The sequence below is a fragment of the Orycteropus afer genome, unplaced genomic scaffold (genome assembly GCF_000298275.1).
Source record: "Orycteropus afer afer isolate SDZICR_OR568_19922 unplaced genomic scaffold, OryAfe1.0 scaffold00375, whole genome shotgun sequence".
In the NCBI taxonomy this organism is placed as follows: Eukaryota; Metazoa; Chordata; class Mammalia; order Tubulidentata; family Orycteropodidae; genus Orycteropus; species Orycteropus afer.
Window position 1 is genome coordinate 489,586 of NW_006921962.1, and position 18,886 is coordinate 508,471.

General features: G+C 36.9%; 1 protein-coding gene and 1 non-coding gene across 2 annotated transcripts in view; both read left to right on the forward strand.

Moving 5' to 3' along the window:
• The window catches only part of PPFIA2 (PTPRF interacting protein alpha 2), a 643,396-nt gene that overhangs the window by 167,155 nt on the left and 457,355 nt on the right, over window positions 1-18,886 (forward strand). The window lies entirely within an intron of this gene.
• On the forward strand, window positions 10,057-10,163 carry LOC122151299. Its single transcript, XR_006164086.1, has one exon. It is a non-coding gene; the product is annotated as a U6 spliceosomal RNA (small nuclear RNA).

Sequence of the window (18,886 nt, forward strand, 5' to 3'; positions counted from 1 at the left end):
CTACAGACTATAAAACACTCAAAACTCACTGCCATCAAGTTGTTTTTGACTCATAGTGACTATAGACTATAGCAACCAATAAAGGTAGCTGGTGCAATGTATTTACAATACAATAATTCAAATTTAGTTACCATAGCTATCTAGAACATAAATCAAAAGTTGGTTTATAAATAAGTTTTTCAGAAGTATTTATGGCTATTTTTTTCTAAAGAGCCCTAATCTCCTCCATGTGCCTGCATAGCCTAATAGCTGTTCTGTCTCAATGAGATTAGACTACTGGCTGATATTGGCCTACCCATTCCAGATGGTTAAGCATTACACCTATGCGGCACTGTGAGGAGAATCTGATGCACAATAGAAGGGTCAGATTGCCTGTGTTGTTGTTGTTGTTACGTGCCATGGAGTCAGACCCGACTCATAGCGACCCCTACTTGGGTTTCCAAGGTGGTATCACTATGGAAGTAGATTGCCCAATCTTCCTTCTGAGGAGTGGCTGGTGGGTTTGAACCTCCAGCCTTCTGGTTAAGTGTCTTAGGCACTGTACTATCAGAGCTCCTAAAAACCAAACTCATTGCTATTGCAGTATCTCTACTGAAGTAGATTGCCTAGTCTTCCTTCCGAAGAGTGGCTGGTGGGTTTGAACTGCTAGCCTTCTCCCTGTGGTAATAGCATATTCGCAGATCCAATGTTACTGTTATTACTTCTACAAAAACCCCAATGAGGTGATGCTGTATCCCCTTTGGAAAACTAAGAAAGGGGATACATTTTTGAGGATTTGTCACTTTCACCACCATTAGCATTCATCAAAGCTTACATTTTGGTTTGGTAAACCAATCCAAAAATCAAACTCTCTGCCGTTGAGTCATTTCTGACTCATAGTGACCCCTCCATGGGTTTTCAAGGCAGTATCTCTACAGAAGTAGATTGCCCAGTCTTCCTTCCGAGGAGTGGCTGGTCGGTTTGAACCACAAGCATTCTGGTTAGCAGTCAAATGCCTTAGGTACTACACCACCAGAGCTCCTACATGGGTCGTAAGAATTTCCAAACCTTTTGGACTTGGCACCCTCCAATTTCTTCCTCACTGGTTCTCTGTAGGCTTGTTTGCCCTCTAGGGCCACAAGTAATCTGGCTTTCTATATTTAAGAATATTCATCTAGTAAGAAAACCAGCTTGCTTTTGCTACCGTTCTCTAACTAGATAGTCTTTTTTTCAAATGCCTACAATCAGGAAAACATGAATCAGCAAAATGTAAATTTTTGAAATTGCAGGCATTTTTTTTTAACTTAAACACTAATTATAACTATTATAGGCATTTTAAATAGGAATCTGATTATATATTCATAATATATTAAAGTTGAGATTCTGCAAAATTCTTATTTACAATGAAAATCTATGCTGATTCAGGAATACCAGATAATAAGAATAAGCTCTTATTCTTAAATGTAACGTAGATTTTATGTTAGGCTGTTAAAGTATCTTTCAAAGAACTATTTTAAGCTTTCAAAGTTCATTTAGAAAATTATAAGTATTTTAAGAAATGTGGAAAAGTTAAAATATTGAAAATTTAATATTTGACCAAAAATACTCATCAAGGTCCCTGAAAGTCACTAAGTATTTCCTGGCTACATAGAAATGCATCAGCTATTCTTATATTTTACCCATAGGAACAGTTTATATTTTAATTGTAGTATGGTAAAAAGTTTTGTGGAAATCTTCATTCCACCCCCCTTTTTTTAACCACAGTTTACGTCAATGGGTAATCCACATAAATGATTATTTTTCTTCTATTGCCAACCCTCTCTGCAAAAATTCTTTTAAAATTTTCCTGGTATGCCTATCCAGAACCACTGCATTTTCTTTATTTTGTACCACCATTCTCTAAAAACCTAAGAATTTTTAAAAAATGTGATTTGGGAGCAGCACCTTTTTTCTAACTTTTGTATGAAAACATATAAGTGATCGCATGAACACAAGTACACAAAGTGGTCTATTCAAGATGAAGAGTGTCAGAATGAATTACAAAAACTATGTAGGGTTTACAAAAGACATACATAAAATAAGAGATTAAAGAAAGCAAATAACACAAAATACAAGAATAGAAAAACTAAATTAAAACTATACCATGAAATGTTAATTTAAAAAAAGCCTGTGTAATTAAATTAATATCAGAAAATATAGTGTTTCAGAAAAAAATAGTAAATATAAAAATAGAGATACTTTACAATCATGATTGGTGCACCATGAAGGTAGACCAATTTTGAAAGTGTGTATGATTATTTTAGTTACCTAGTTCTCCCTTAGCAAAAAAAATAACCACAAGTGGGTGTCTTTAAAGAACAGAAATTTATTTTCCCAGAGTTCAGTGGACTTGATATCTGAATTCAGGGCATTACTCGGGTGTATGGGGGTTCTGCTTTGTCTGTTTCAGCTTCTAATAAAACAAACAAAAAATTCCATCCAGTGGAATAGCTGCCAGCAAGCCCGGTTTTTCCTGGATTTGTAGGGATATCTGCTATTCTCTTGTCTTCATACTGTGTCTAAACTCTGTGTATATCTTGTATCTAGTCTGCTCTTTTTCTGTAATTCAGAAGTATTTTGTGAAATGTATTAATTTTCAATTTCTGTGCAAGCATTGCCCCAACATTAGTAGCTTAAAGTAATGTACCAAAACCAAACCAAACTCACAGCTGTCCAGTCATTTCCAACTCATAGCAACCCCTCCTTGGGTTTCCCAGGTGGTATCACTATGGAAGTAGATCGCCCAACCTTCCTTCCGAGGAGTGGCTGGTGGATTTTAACAACCAGCCCCCTGGTTAACCGTCAAATGCCTTAGGCACTTGGCCACCATTTGTTATTTCACAGTTTCTGTGAGTTAGGATTCATTGGATTCTTTCTCTGGGTTTCGTAGACTGCAGTCAAGGCAGCATTCCCATCTAGAGATTTGAATCTTTTTCATAGCTTACATGGATATTGGGAGAATACAGTTCCTTGCAATTGTAGAAATGAGACTCTTATCTCTGTGTGTGTCTCTCTCTTTAAAAAAAAAAAAAAAAATATTGTTGTTTGGGTGCAAATTTACAAAGCCACTTCGTTTTACTCTCAACAGTTCATGTGTATTTGGTTTCATGGCACCAGTTGCAATCCCAATGATAAAAAGCTTTCCTGCCATCCACTGGAAGCTTTGGTAGTGTATTACCTAAGGCTAACCAGGAGACTGATGGTTCAAATCCATCAACAACTCCTCAGAAGGAAGGTTGGGCAATCTACTTTGGTAGTGATACTGCCTCAGAAACCCAAGGAGTGGTCACTATGAGTCAGATCTGACTCCACATCAGTGCATTGTGTTATATTGTTGACTAACTCTTCCCCATGTCCGTCTTGTCTATGCATTCATACCTGTCCAGCTTTTCCTCTATGTAAATGCTGTCCTTCTGATGTCTCATAATTGACTGATTCAAGGGGTGCATCTCCCTGGGGTAGGTGTTCTGCCTGTAGGCCTTTCTACTGTTTGACTGAGTGCTAATCCATGGAAGTGAGTCCAGTTCCAGGCCCGAAGGATAATGTGGGGCCACAGTCTTAGGAGTTTCCCCACTCTCTATTTGACCAGTAGTTCTGGTCATTTTTGTGTTTTGAATTTTGTTCCACATTTTTCCTCCCACTCTATCCACAGTCTCCAATTTTGATTCCTTTCCAAGTGGCTGGCATTAGTAGCTGGTCTCAGGGTTATGAAGGCTGAGGTCCCTGTAGTCCATCATATCCTTGGACTAATTGTTTCCATGTGATTTTGATTTTCTTCACTCTTCTTTGCTTCAGATGAGAGGAGACCAATAGTAGCATCTTAGATGGCTGCTCAAAAGTTTTTAAGACCCCAGTCATTACTCACCAAAGAAGGATGTAGAACAAGATTTTTAGGTACTAAGTTGTGCCAGTTAAGCTGGATGTCTCCTGAGGCCACAGTTCCCAAGACTGCAGGCCCAGTGACTCTCTTCCTCAAGGTGCTTGGTTGTCACTGAGAAGCTACTCCAGCCTTGTCCCCTGTTGCTTCTGCAATGTATATGGGTATTCATTTTTGTAGCACAAATACACATGTAAGACTATCTTCAGCCACACCTGCCCATAGTCATGGGTATATTCCTGTCTACCTATCCACACCTGATTTTCTCACCTGTCTATGCATTTACCCATATACTAGTGTTTGCTGCCCCTGGTAATGCAGCATTGTACATGTAATAGTATTTGTCTCTGTTGTCTATATCTTCTGTGCACATTTCTGTGTCCTCCTTATCCCTATTGCCATTGTATTGGTCATACACTTTTGTAATATTGCCTTTCCCTTCTCCTAAATCAACATATGACTCTCAACTAATCAGAAATTTTCCCTCCTCTTCCCTCCCATGCCTGGTAACTAACAAAGTAAATTTCCTTCACTACATAAACCTTTCCTTTCCTCTTTATAATAATGGACTCATAGGGCAATTTACTTCCATAGTGATACTGCCTCAGAAACCTAAGGAGGGGATACTGTGAGTTGGGTCCAACCGACGGCACATGACAACAACATATAATTTTTGTCCTTCTGTGATTGACTTATTTCACTCAGCATATTTTCCTCCTCCAAATTCATCCATGTTATGAGATGATTCGTGCATTCTTCATTATTTTTCAATGTTTCATGGTATTCCACTGTGTGAATGTACCATAGTCCGGTTATCCATTCATTTGTTGATGGGTGCTTGTTTTCATCTCTTTGCTATAGTGAATTGTGCTGCAATGAACATGGTGTGCATATGTCTCTTCATGTCCTGGATCTCACCTCTTTATGATATATTCCTAGTAATGGAATTGCTGGATAAATGGTATTTCTATTTCCAGTTTTTTAAGAAAATACCATACTGTTTTCCACAGTGGCTGTACCATTTTACAGTCCCATCAGTAGTGTATGAGAGATTCAATCTCTCCACACCCTTACCAGCATTTGCTATTTTCTTCCTTCTTGAACTTTGAAATTATTGCTGAGGTGAGATGATATCTCATTGTTGTTTTGATTTGCATTTTGCTAATGGCTAAGGATTGTGAGCATTTCCTCATGTGTTTGTTTGCCACCTGTATATCTTCTTCAGTGAAGTGTCTGTTCATGTTCTTTGCCCATTTTTGAATTGTATTGTTGTCTTTTTGATGTTGAGGTGTCCAAGTTTTCTACAGATTTTAGAGATAAGTCCCTTGTCAGATATATCATAGCCAAATATTTTTTCCCAATCTGTAGGTTCCCTTTTAACTCCTTTGGAGAGGTCTTTTGATGCACATAAGAATTTAATTTTTAAAAGGTTCCTGTCATCTAGTTTCTCTTCTGCTTCTGCATTTTGGATTATGCTTGATAGTCTATTTATACCTTAAATTGTTGATGTTGTTATGTGCCATCGAGTCAGACCCGATTCATAGAGACCCCTCCTTGGGTTTCCGAGGCAGTATCACTATGGAAGTAGATTGCCCCATCTTCCTTCCGAGGAGTGGCTGGTGGGTTTGAACTGCCAGCGTTCTGGTTAGCAGTCAAGTGCCTTAGCCACTATACTACCAGAGTGGGCCCCTAATTTTATCTTCTATTTTATCTTTGATGAACTTTATGATTTGGGATTTTATATTTCTTTGATCCATCTTGAGTTTGGTTTTGTGTATGATGTAAAGTATAGATCTTGTTTCATTTTTCTGCAAGTGGATATTCAAGGTTGCCCATACCATTTGTTACAGAGGCTATCTCTCCCCTGTTAATGGGTTTGGCCCTTTGTCAAGGATCAGCTGTCCATAGATGGATGGTCTTTTTCTGGAGTCTGAATTCTGTTCCACTGGTCTATTTATCTATCCTTGTACCAATATCACACTATTTTGATTACTGTGGCTGTAAAGTAGGTTTTGAGATCAGGGAGTGTAAGACCTCCTACTTTGTTTTTCTTCTTCAGCATTGCTTTGCTTCTCTGAGTCTCCTTTCCTTTCCATATGAAGATAGTGATTGGATTTTCTATTTCCTTAAAGAACACTGATGGAATCTGGGTTGGGATTGCACTGAATGTATAGATTGCTTTGGGCAGTAGTGACATTTTTGCAATATTCAGTCTTCCTATCCATGAATGGGAGTGCTGGTAGTGTAGTGCATAAGGCATTTGACTACTAACCACAAGGCTGGCATTTCAAATCCACCAGCTGCTCCTTAGAAGGAAGGTTGGGCAATCTACTTCTGTAGTGATACTGCCTCAGAAACCCATGGAGGGGTCACTATGAGTCTGATCCTACTCGATGGCAGTGAGTTTTTTAGTTATTCATGAACGTGGCATGTTCTTCCATTTATATAGGTCTCTTGTGGCTTCTTGAAGTAGAGTTTTATAGTTTTCTTTGTATAATTCTTTTTTGGACCTGGTTAGACTTATTCCTAAGTATTGTGTTATTTTGGTAGCTGTTGTAAATGGTATTGTTTTCTTTATTTCATTTTCAGAGATCTCTTTGTTGCTGTAGAGGAATCCAACTGATTTTTGTATGTTGTTCTTGTATCCTGCCACTTTGCTGAAACTTTCTATTAGTTCCAGTAATTTTCTTGCTGAATTTCTTGGGTTTTCTAGTAGATGCCTTTTATTTCTCTTTCTTGCCTTATTGACCTGGCTAGGACTTTCAATATAACATTAATTAGAAGTGATGGTACAAGGCATGCTTGTCTGCTTCCTGTTTGCAAGGGAAATGCTTTGAGTCTTTTCTCATTGAGAATGTTGGCTGTTGGTTTTGTGTATATGCTCTTTATTACGTTAGGAAATTTCCCTTCTATTCCTAATTTGCTGTGATTTTTGGTCAGGAATGGGTGTTGGATTTAATCAAATGCCTTTTCTGCATCAATGGATAGGATCATGTGGTTCTTTTCCTTTATTTTATCTATGTGATGGATTACATTGATTGTTTTTCTGATGTAAAACTATTTTTGCATACCCGGTATGAATCCTGCTTGGTCATGGTGTATTATTTTTTTTGATATGGTGTTGGATTCTGTTGGTTAGGATTTTGGAGAAAATTTTTGCGTCTATGTTCATTAGGCATATTGTAGTTTTCCTTTTTAGTAGTGTCTTTATCTGATTTTGGTATCAAGGTTGTGCTTGCTTCATAGAATGAATTTGTGAGTATTTCATCATTTCCTATGTTCTGGGATACTCTGAGTAGTATGGTTATCAGCTCTTCTCTGAACATTTGGTAGAATTCTCCAGCGAAGCCATCTGGGCCAAGATTACTTTTAGTGGGGAGTTTTTGTTTGTTTGTTTGTTTTTTATGACCTGCTCAATTTCTTCTTTTGTTATGAGTATATGCAAGTTTTCTATCTCAGAGTTAGTTTAGGTAAGTCGTGTGTTTCTAGAAATTTGTTTATCTCTTCTAGACTTTCATATCTTTTTTTTCCATCCTTTGATTTTTAATTTATTTTTATGTTTATGTCTAAGATGGGTGTCTTGTAGGCAGCATATTGATGGATCTTCTTTTCTTATCCAATCTGCCACTCTCTTTCACTTGACTGGTACATTTAGTCCAGTCACTTTAGTGTAATTAATGATAGTTATGAATTTATTGCTATCCTTCTGTTTTGTTTTTTGTTGTGTTGGTGGTGGTTTCTTTGTTCCAAATATTTTTCTATGCTGAATTCATTTTATTATCAAGTATTTTTCTCTTTTCTTCATTATTGTTGGCTTTGTGCTTACTAAGCCCTTGTGAATTCTTCTTGCTAGTTTGGTTGGAAGCATTGTTAATTTTCTTTGTGGTTATCCTGTAGTAAATTCTTATCTCTCTAAGTTTTCAATGGTCTGTTCTATATAGACTTTGTCCTGACTTCCTCTCCTTTAGGAAGTTTTGTAATTATAATATTTATTCCTTCTATTTGCTTTGTTGTTGGTGTCATTTACAGATTGACTCCTCTCTTTACATTTTTTTGTGAGCTTATCTTGAAATTCTTATTCTGAGTTGGTTTCTACGTGGTAGTGTCAAGTGTCTTGATTTTAATTTGTTGCTTTCTGTTGGAAGGATTCCCTTTAGCATTTCTTGTAGGGTTAGTCTTGTTCTCACCAATTCCCTTAATTTCTGTTTGTCTGGGAAGGTCTCAATTTCACCTTCATATTTGAGGGACAGTTTGGCTGGTTATATAATTCTTGGTTGGCAATTCTTTTCTGTCCAGATTTTATATATGCCATCCAATTGCCTTCTTGCCTGCATGGTTTCTGCTGAGAAATCAGAGCTTCTTGTTGTTGTTGTTGTTATGTGCCGTCGAGTCAGACCCGATTCATAGTGACCCCTCCTTGGGTTTCTGAGGCAGTATCAGTATGGAAGTAGATTGCCCCACCTTCCTTCCAAGGAGTGGCTGGTGGGTTTGAACTGCCAGCCTTCTGAATAGCTGTCAAATGCCTTAGATACTATGCTACCAGAGTAGGTAACATTTCATTTTTTTTCCAAGTGGCTTTCAAGATTCTTTCTTTGTCTTTGGTTTTGGAAAGTTGGATTATGATATGTCTTGGTGACTTTCTCTTGGGGTCTATCCTGTATTGGGTTTGTTGAACTTCTTGGATGGATATCTTTTCCTCTTTCATAACAAAGGGGAAGTTTTCTGTCAGCAAGCCTTCAACAATTTTCTCAGTGCTTTTTTTTTTTTTTTTTTTTGTTCTGGTATTCTAATCAGGTATGCATTATTTTATTTTATTTTTATCATATCATGCCATATAGCTCTTTGGTTTTCTTCATTTCTCTTAATTCTTTGTTCTAATTTCTCCTCATACAATCTGGTGTCAAGGGATTTGTTTTCTAGTTGGGAAATGCATTCTTCAGCCAGTGTTGTTCTACCCTTTTGTCCTTCCAATATGTTATCTGTTGCCATAATTTTAGTGTTCAACTTCTGTATTTATAATTGTTGTTTATGTATGAATTCTAATTGTGTATTTATTTTGTCATTTTGCTCTTGAATGATTTTCCTGAATTCTTCAAGGGTATTGTCTGTCTTTCCCTTGCTTCTGTTTATGGTTTCCTTGAACTCTTGGAAGGTCCTATATGTGTCTCTTTTGAATTCCTTATCAGATAGTTCTATCATTTGTTCTTCCTTGGGAAAATTTCTTAATTCTTTAGTTTGAACGCTTGTTTCTACCATCTTGTCCTTTTTTTTTTTTTTTTTCACTTTAATTAAGGTTTTCTGATGTCTCCTAACATTTTGAAGTAGTTATCTTTATTTGTTGGTTATGTGCTGACTTGTTTCACCCTGGTTTTATGTTTTAATATATCTGGTAGTATGGAGCAAGTGTATGTCTTTGGTTTTTAGCTTGATCCTACTGAGTTGCTCTCCAGCTTTCTCTGTGCTGCTAGAGTAACTGGTGGGAATGTGGGTGCTGGTCTTTGTTGTGAGGAGGAGTTGTAGTTGGGATAAGCAGATGTTGTCCACTGTCTTTAATTGATCCTGTGGTGCAGGAGCCATTGGTGTTTCTTGTTTATTGGGTGAAGTGGTTGGTGTATTAGATATGGTTGACTAGTGGAGAGTTACTGTGTTCATCCCATTGAATGATACAGGGGAAAAAAAGAGAGAGAGGGAAAAAAAGAAAAGAAAAGAAAGCCAAGGAGACATGGAACAAAATTCAAGAACTGAATAATGGCCAGAATTACTGGTCAGATGGAGTCTGGTGAGACTCTCAATAGTATGGTTCTGGGATACATTCTGGGCCTGGAATAAAGCTCACTCCCAGGGGCTGGCTCTCAGTCCAATAGTAAACAAGATATACATGCAGACCACTCAACCAGAGTGACACACCCATGTACTCTATGGAAATGCATTCCTCTGAACAATTTACCACAGGGCACCAAAGGGGCAACATTCACACAGAGGAAATGCAGGACAAATAGTAGTGCATAACTATGAGGGGCACAGGGAGAGAGTTACTGGGCAGGGAGGGGAGGAGACTGGGTTAGGGTTGGGCATGGTAAATAGGGAGTGAAACTAAATGTACACATAATGTTAATGTAAAACAAACTCTTAAAATAAAAAAAATTAAAAAGATAAAAAGAGTGCTCTTTTCGGCAGCACATATACTAAAATTGTAACGATACAGAGAAGATTAGCATGGCCCCTGCACAAGGATGACATGCAAATTCGTGAAGCGTTCTATATTTTTGCATGGAGGGATGGTCACATGGAAGCGGTACCTATCGGAAGGAAGTGGGAGAGGAGATGTTGCATTGTGCTAAATTGTGGTCAATGTCATGAGACAAAGTGTATGTGATCTGCTGTATGAAAAGTGTATTTGCTCTGCAAATTTTCACCCAAATCACAATAAAAATAAAATTTAAGAAAAAGAAAGAAAAAATAAAAAGAGAGCCAGGGAGATGAAGGAAATATGAGAAGATAGAATAAAAGTAGATGATAAGAAACAGAGAAAAAGGAAAAAGAATATAAGAAAAAGAGAGAAAACAAAAGCAGGGAGATAGGAGAGATGAAGTTTTGGTAAAAACTGAAGAGATAAAGAGGTAGAGGAGTAAATGATCACATAGAAAGGAAGAAAAAATTATGGAAGAGGAAAGTAGAAAAATGAAAGGAAGATAAGGTAGATGAGGAAGGATTTTTCTAGTTATGTTCAGCCAGCAAGCAGGCAAACTGGGAGTTGTGACAGAATCTGCTCATTCACCAGAGTGTATACCCACATACCAGAAAGGAGACTGGTTCAAGAAATGACCTCCAGGAGGGAAGGCTAAAGCTTGTGTTTTTGTGCTTAGTGTGAGATATATTAGCCAGTGATGCAGGTGTGGGAGAAGGACAGCTGCAACCACTGGGTCTGTTTGGCGTGGTTGTTGATGGTGGCATTTAGCCATCAATCAAAGCCCTGAGTTCAAACCCACCAGTCACCCTGCAGGAGAAACAGCAGCTCTCATCTGCAACTATTCACAAGTCCATAAATCCCAAGACTGAGTTCCACATTGTGCTAAAAAGGGTTGCTAAGACTTGGACTCAAGCCCACTGCTGCGAGTCTGATATGAGTTTGTTTTATTCGGGGAGAGTTTTTCCTCCCTTTCCTTTAATCCCTCCCAAACTCCATGTAGCTTAAGCTATGAGAGATTTGACCCATTTATAAAACAATCTTCTCCTGCACATGTGGCTTTAGCTCATCTTTAAATCCTCCCGATCAGTCTGCCCTGTGTCTTTAACATCTGTGGGTTCTGTGGACTTTTTGTTTTTTTCCCCTCCTCCTCCTCCTTTGTGTTTCTAATGGCTTTTCTTCAGCCCAACTGGCTTCTACACCCCTACCCCAGTCACTTCCTTTCCTGTTTTCACTCAATCTAATACTTTATCTTCTCACTGATGCTCATAATTCCAGGGTCATTATTTGTATCTGTTCCAATGAGTTTCTCAAAATCTGTTTTTAGAAGAGGGATCTGGTGTTGTCGGTTAGTAGGCCACCATCTTCCACATTCAGAGACTCTTAGCTCTTAGTGACTGTCCCTAGTTTACTGTCAGGTGTTCCTCCCTATTCATAAGCAGTTCACATCACAGTACCATAGCAGCTTACTTTTTCAGGAACAGCAAGAGTCTCTCTACTTCATCTAGCAAGCTCTGATGAATAGTGGTTAAACATTTGGCTGCTAACCAGAACATCACCAGTTCAAACCAAGCAGCTGGATGAGGCATTTTCCTTCAGTAAAGATTGACAGCCTTGGAAACCCTATGGGACAGTTCTACTCTGTGCTAAAGTTTTGCCCTGAGTTGGAAGTGACTCAATGGCAAGGATTGTGAGGCTGACATAGGACTGGGCAGTGTTTTGTTCTGATGTACATAGGGCCATTATGAGTCAGAGCCAACTTGATATCACATAACAACATATACATATATGTATATGCTTCACCTTCCTTCCATCTTATTTAACCAAATACAGTCTCTCTTCCCCCATTTTTCATATTTAACAGTTAGAACTGTGTTCAATTTTGATTTTGAAAACACATTTAAGGTAATTACTCTTTTATAATGTCTAGTTCACTTGAACATTTTTTTTGTCCAACCATATTAAAATTAATGAAATAAAAAATCACTAAGGAAATGTGACATTCACCTCAGTTTTCTCTTTAAAAAGTAGAAAAAAAATGATGATTATTGTGACTAAGATATGTAATACATCACACTTTTCTGATTACTAGGAGCATTATAATTTTTAAAACATGTATTGTACATATTTAAGTATGGAAAAAAAGTAGCCAAAATAAGTTATACTCATTATATAGACGTAAAAACAACATCAGAGTAAAGATTTTAAAAAGTAGTATTTCTTTTTGTTCTACTACTTTGTATAAAAATTTAATCCTACAAACAAAAACATCACCAAAATGTGTGCATTATTACTGCTGATCATAGGGTTTGATATTGGTATGGTTTTAAAATATTGAAAAGTGTTTTGAACGTATTACTTGTATTTTTTTTTAAATTTTATGTTTGATAATATTAGGACTTCATATCTCAGCCTAAGATTAAAATTCTAGTATACAATAGCTTTTACCTGTCTGTAGTTAGAGGAAGTAAGTAATATTAAGCTGAAGAGTGCAGCTGACATCCTGGATAAGATATAAAACTCCTCTTTCTTTGGTCCCTAACTCCTGTTCCCCTCTCTTCCTTCTTCTGTACCTCCGATACTCCTGCCCTTCCTTTCTCCCTCCATCCTTTCTTGCTTTCCTCGCCCCCTCCTAACTGCCTCCCTTTTACCTACCTCCCTCTCTTTTCTTCCTTCCTTTTATCCCCTTTAAAATTCTTACTTGTGGCAAGATTTATTTTGAAGCAGTAGCTAATTCTTGTATTGGGTTATATGGCAGTGTTGATTTGCTTCTCTAAGCCAGATGATATTGGTATCATAAAGAACATATTAAGGTCATGCTTTAGCCCTTGGAAGCTTAATTCTAAAATCATCAAGACATTAACTTAAGCCTACATCTTTTAATACTATTCAAACAATTTTAATTATTTATCTGGACACAAAGGAATTCCATTTTCAAGAAATTATAGTAAGAAAGATTACAGCAGACACTCAAAAGGAAGTTTCATTTATATTAATGTTAGGGATGTGCTGAGAATTCAAATGTATTTATAAAGTGCATGATAAAAATAATTTTTTTCCTACCATGCATGAAGGTTTAATTCAGATATCAATCCAAAGCACATCAAACCAGGGCATCCATAGCCACACATCTAGTTCTCTCATCATCTCCTGCAAGGTTGGATTTTATAGAAATGATGCAGAAAACTTCTTTCTTTCATTTTCCATTCTTAAAATGCTATCGTCTTTGACATGCTAGTCTTTTTGGAAAGCAACATATTACTCCTGTTTTGCTGATCTTCTCAGAGTACTCTGTAATCATTACACTGAAATTAATAGACTAGAAACTGTTACATTTAGTTTTGTAGAAAGTTGTTGTTATTGTTGTTTTCCTCAACAGATCATATAATACAAAGTGTTATTTACCTTTCTGCCCTTTGGCTTCCCATTACCTTCTGATATTTTATCATTGGTGTCTATTTAGATTTGTAGATGTTTCTGTTCATTTCCTTTTCTTCCTATCTGGTACTTTTCACTCTTCAGGTGATTTTTGTACTCTTTCTGTTCCTTAAATATTCCAGTTTCTGATCATTGCTATTATCATTTTATTATTTATATGCCATGATAAAGATAAATCAATATACATTCCTTTGTTCTTAACTAGTCACACATAAAACAGGAAGAACACATTACTATATTTATTTAATATTGATACAGTTTTTTGAGTTTATATGTGGTATATATTTATACTATATAAAACATACTGTCATTCTCACTTTTGGATTATGTTGTGAAGGACACAGCAGCAACAAAGAGCTGTATTTAAGAGTGTTTGGCAAGATCTCTTGAAGGAAATGACTTATAAAGATAAACCAGGTGAAGAGTAAAGGAAGAGTGATTTGGGAAGGTGTAATAGTATGAAGAGCAAAGAAACTAAGTGTGACTGCACTTTAGTGAATGGTCCTGGAGATCTATATCTTAAGAATAAATTAACAAATGCGTAGATTGTCATGCGTAAGCTCATTCAGTTGATTACAAGGTAGTCATATCAAGGCATGAAGATATCGAGAAATTTATTTAGTGTTGGAGAATCCAAATTTACCAAGTACAATTTTAGGGGAAATGATTGAGTCAAATCTAGACATCAGTCTTTGCCTTTAAGGAGTGGTCTCAGGGAGGACACTTGACCACCCCTAAAATTCATAGGAGGTCCCAGGAGCTAGGTTCCTAGGTCAGTTGTGTAGGCAATATCTCAGCAAGCTATTTATTAGTTGTCAGAGAGCCAAAGAGACCTCTTGTATCTGTCTCCTCTAAAAGTGAACAGAAATCCATGGGTTCATTCACCATGAGTGCTGCCATATTTGGGTACAATTGTTATATTTTATCATCAGTTAAGAACATTATTGTATGCTATATTTATATTTTGCTAGTTTATAGAGATTTGAATTATTATCAATTAGGGCAAGATATGTTTATGTTCTTGTTTACTACATATGTTTCAAGGACAAATTAATTTTAAAAATTATGGGAATTGCTTAGTAATATACATATGTTTTGTTTATAATTATTTGACTGGGAGCTCTAGTGGCATAGTGCCTAAGGCATTTGACTGCTAACCAGAAGGCTGGCAGGTCAAACCCACCAACCACTCCTTGGAAGGAAGATTGGGCAATTGACTTCCATAGTGATACCACCTCGGAAACCCAAGGAGGGGTCACTATGAGTTGGATCCGACTCAACGGCAATGAGTGATTATTTGATTAATATAGCATTTTATTATCACAGAGTGTGGATGCAGAGCCCAATTTAATAAAGCTATTTACAACATACTTTATCTATTTCCATGTTAGAACAACTTTCTTACAACTAACAGTTAATGATAAGAGAGCAATATAGAAATATGTGTTGCTATTTCTAAATTCAGAAATTCTCTATTTCTCACTTTATATATAAGTGACATTGAAGATTTTTACCGACTTCTGCCATCTGAAATTAACCAAAGATGCAATTAAGATGCATTAATTTTTATGGGTGATTTGAATACCAAACTTGGCAACAAAGAAGGATCACTGGTAGTTAGAAAACATGGTCTTGATGACAGAAATAATACAGGAGGTACCATGATAGAATTTTGCAAGAGCAATGACTTGTTCATTGCAAATATCTTTTTTCACCAGCATAAACATTGGCTATACACATGGACAAGGAGATCTGGTAGCACAGAGTCTGAGGCACTTGACTGCTAACCAGAAAGCTGGTTCAAAGAAGCAGAAGGGAGGTTCAAACACCAGCCATTCCATAGAAGGAAGATGGGGTGATCTACTTCCATAAAGATTTACCACCTCAGAAACCCAGGGGTGGTTGCTATGAGTTGGAATGGACTCAATAGCTGTGAGTTTGGGTTTTTGGGTTATACACATGAACATCACCAGATGGAATACACAGGAATCAGATCAACTACATGTGTGGAAAGAGGCAATGGAGCTGCCAAATATCATCAGGCAAAACAAGGCCAGGAGCTGAGGAGTGGAACAGATCATTACTTGCTCAGTCTTTGCGTTTAAGGAGTGGTCTCAGGGAGGACACTTGACCACCCCTAAAATTCATAGGAGGTCCCTGGAGCTAGGTTCCTAGGTCAGTTGTGCAGGCAATATCTCAGCAAGCTATTTATTAGTTGTCAGAGAGCCAAAGAGACCTCTTGTATCTGTCTTCTCTAAAAGTTGAAGCTGAAGACAATTAAAACAAGTCCATAAACCAAAAAAAAAAAAAAAACTCAGCACTGTTGAGTTGATTGTGACTCCTAGTGACCCTTCCTTGGATTTCTGAGGCAGTATCTCTGTAGAAGTAGATTGCCCAATCTTCGTTCCAAGGAGTGGCTGGTGAGTTTGAACCGCCAGGCTTCTGCTTAGCAGTCAAATGCCTGAGACACTATGCCACCAGAGCTCCTTCAAACAAGTTCATAAGAGCCAAAATACAAACTTGATTATATCCCACCTAAGTTTAGTGATCATCTGAAGAATAGATTTGATTCATTGAACACCAATGACCAAAAACCAGACAAGGTGTGGGATGACATCAAGAACATCATAAATGAAGAAAGCAAATGGTCTTTAAAAATACAGGAAAGGAAGAAAAGACAAAAATGGATGTCAGAAGAGACTATGAAACTTGCTCTTTAATGGAGAGTAGCTAAAGCAAATGGGAGAAATAACAAGATAAAAGAAATGAACAGAAAATTTCAAAGGGCAGCTCGAGAAGATTTTTCTAGTACATTAAATTCATTTTCAAATATTGAATCAGTCCTACATTCCTTAAATAAAACCCACTGGCTCATGATGTTTTACACTTTTTATATAATCCTAGATTTTCATCAGGTATAGAATTTTAGATTGAGATTTTTCTTTTAATGAGTAATTTAATTATGTTGTGCCAATGTCTTCTAGCTTACATAGTTTCTGACAAGTAGTCTGCTTTACATCTTACTCATTGTTCTTATGTATATACTGTCTTTTCCTCTGAGAAGTACATCAGATTTTCTCCTCATCTATGGTTTTCAGTAGCTTACTATGATTTGCTGGTATATATGTATGCATTTCTGTATTTCTTTACATTGGAGTCCTTTACACTTCTTGAATGTATAGTTTATTTTTTTCCATTATTTTTGGAAAATTTGCATCTGTGTTAAATGGTGTGATGTTGGTCTGTAGATGTTGGATGTCATTTTCCTCCCTCCTCCTATCCTTCCCTTCTTTCCTTCTTCGTGCCCTCCTTCCCTTCCTCCCACCCTTCTTTTTTCCCTTTCTTTCTTTCTTTTCATTATTTTTTTTCCCTCAGTGTGGATAACTTATATTGACTTATTTTGAAGTTCTCTGGTTCTTTCCTTTATTGTGTCTAATTTGCTAAAGAGCCCATCAAGGAAAATTTTCATCTCTGCTCTGGTGGTATAGTGCCTAAGGCATTTGACTGCTAACCAGAAGGCTGGCAGTTCAAACCCACCAGCCACTCCTTCCAAGGAAGATTGGGCAATCTACTTCCATAGAGATACACCTTGGAAACCCAAGGCAGGGTCACTATGTGTTGGATCCAACTTGACGGGAGTGAGTTTGTTTATTTGGTATTATCTTTTTGTTTCCAATATTTCAATTTTATTTTTCTACTTAAAGTTTTTATTCCTAGGTGGGTATTTCATATCTAATAATGCATGTGCCTCATATTTTTATTTACAAGTGTCTTTAACATATCAATCATAGGTTTTCTTCTTTCTTTCTTTATAAGTTTCTGCCTGAATGTTTCAACATCTTAGCCATCTCTAGGTCTGGTTCTAGTACTGTTTGTACATTTTAAACTGGATATACATATACACACACACACAGACATATACATACGTATATATATTCAATTAATAATTACAATGCAAATATATATCTATAATATATATTTATATATATTTGCATTGTAATTATTGATTGAATATCAGTTATTGTGTTGATATTCTTAAAAAAGAAGAAACTGAAGTAAATCATATTTGTGTCCAGAAATGATCTCCTTTTGAGGACATTAATTTGGGGGCTGAATAAATCTAGTTGGTAGTTGAGCTGTATTTGGGATGTAGTGTTTCTATAGATACATTTAGTACAACATAGACTTAATATTTCACCATTTGTAGATTGCACCTATGTTGTATTCAATATGAGTACTGAAATGGCAGTCTTTGTTTAAATGTTCATATTGTACCTTCTTCAGAAAGCTCTGTGTGCCTGAACTACAGAAGGCATCTATTTTCTTATTCTTGAGCAACCAGTAACTCTAGTCTCCTGTTGTTTGTTACTCATTGCAAGGCTTATAGTAGAAATAGAGGGACAATGAGAAATTGGGACTTCTTAGCTCTACTCCTCCAGCCTCAATCTTAGGTTGACTCTGTGCACCAAGCCTCACTGTTGGGCCCTTCACCACTTTTCTACCATTTGTCCAGTGGGTACAGTTAAGTTTTCTACCCTTCCCTCAACATAAATGAACTCTACCTTGAATAAATGTGAGTTCTTGGGTGAAAATAGTTTTCTTTCCTTCCTCAACAGCAATAAACCTATTCTTTATATCATAATAGTTTGGGAAATGAGTGTGTTTCCTGCCCTTTTCCCAGTGACAGATGTTTTCTTTTCCTACTATCAGTGCTAGTTGGAGAGGGAGGATTTCTACTTTTCTTCATTGGCAGCTGAGCATGACCTGAGACCATGGAGTGAAAGGAGGATTCCCTGTTACTCTCCTGTAGTAGTCAACCTCGTCACACAACCTTGTGAAAGTGTCTTTTGCATCTCTTCTATAGATAGTTTGTCTTGTCAAATTAGGACCCAGATTCTGGCAGGGATCTTGCTCTTTTGCCAGTGGCAGATATATTATTCTGTTTTCATGCATATCCCTAAGCTGAACATCTTGTCAAAAAGCTTTTTGTTGAGTGCAGACTCACCTTGGTTATGGAGCACTCAAGAATTATGACCTTTTATGATAGCCTTATGCTAGGTCTTTACGAATTTAAAATGTTAGTTGCTTTCTTCTTATCTTGTTTTATGGCTACTGTCATTTGATTCTAATGTTTTGCCAAAAATTAAACAGTTTGTATTGTATTATTCCTTTGAAGAGCTTTTAAATCTTTGGAACTTGGTTCATCTGGGTTCCTTAAGTCATCAGTTCTCTAACAGTTGAAAACTATGATTTTTAGATTAATTGGGGACAATGTTCTCTTAAAGTTTGTTGTTGTTGTTGTTGTTATGTGCCGTCGAGTCGGCCCCGACTCATAGCGACCCCTCCTTGGGTTTCCGAGGCAGTAT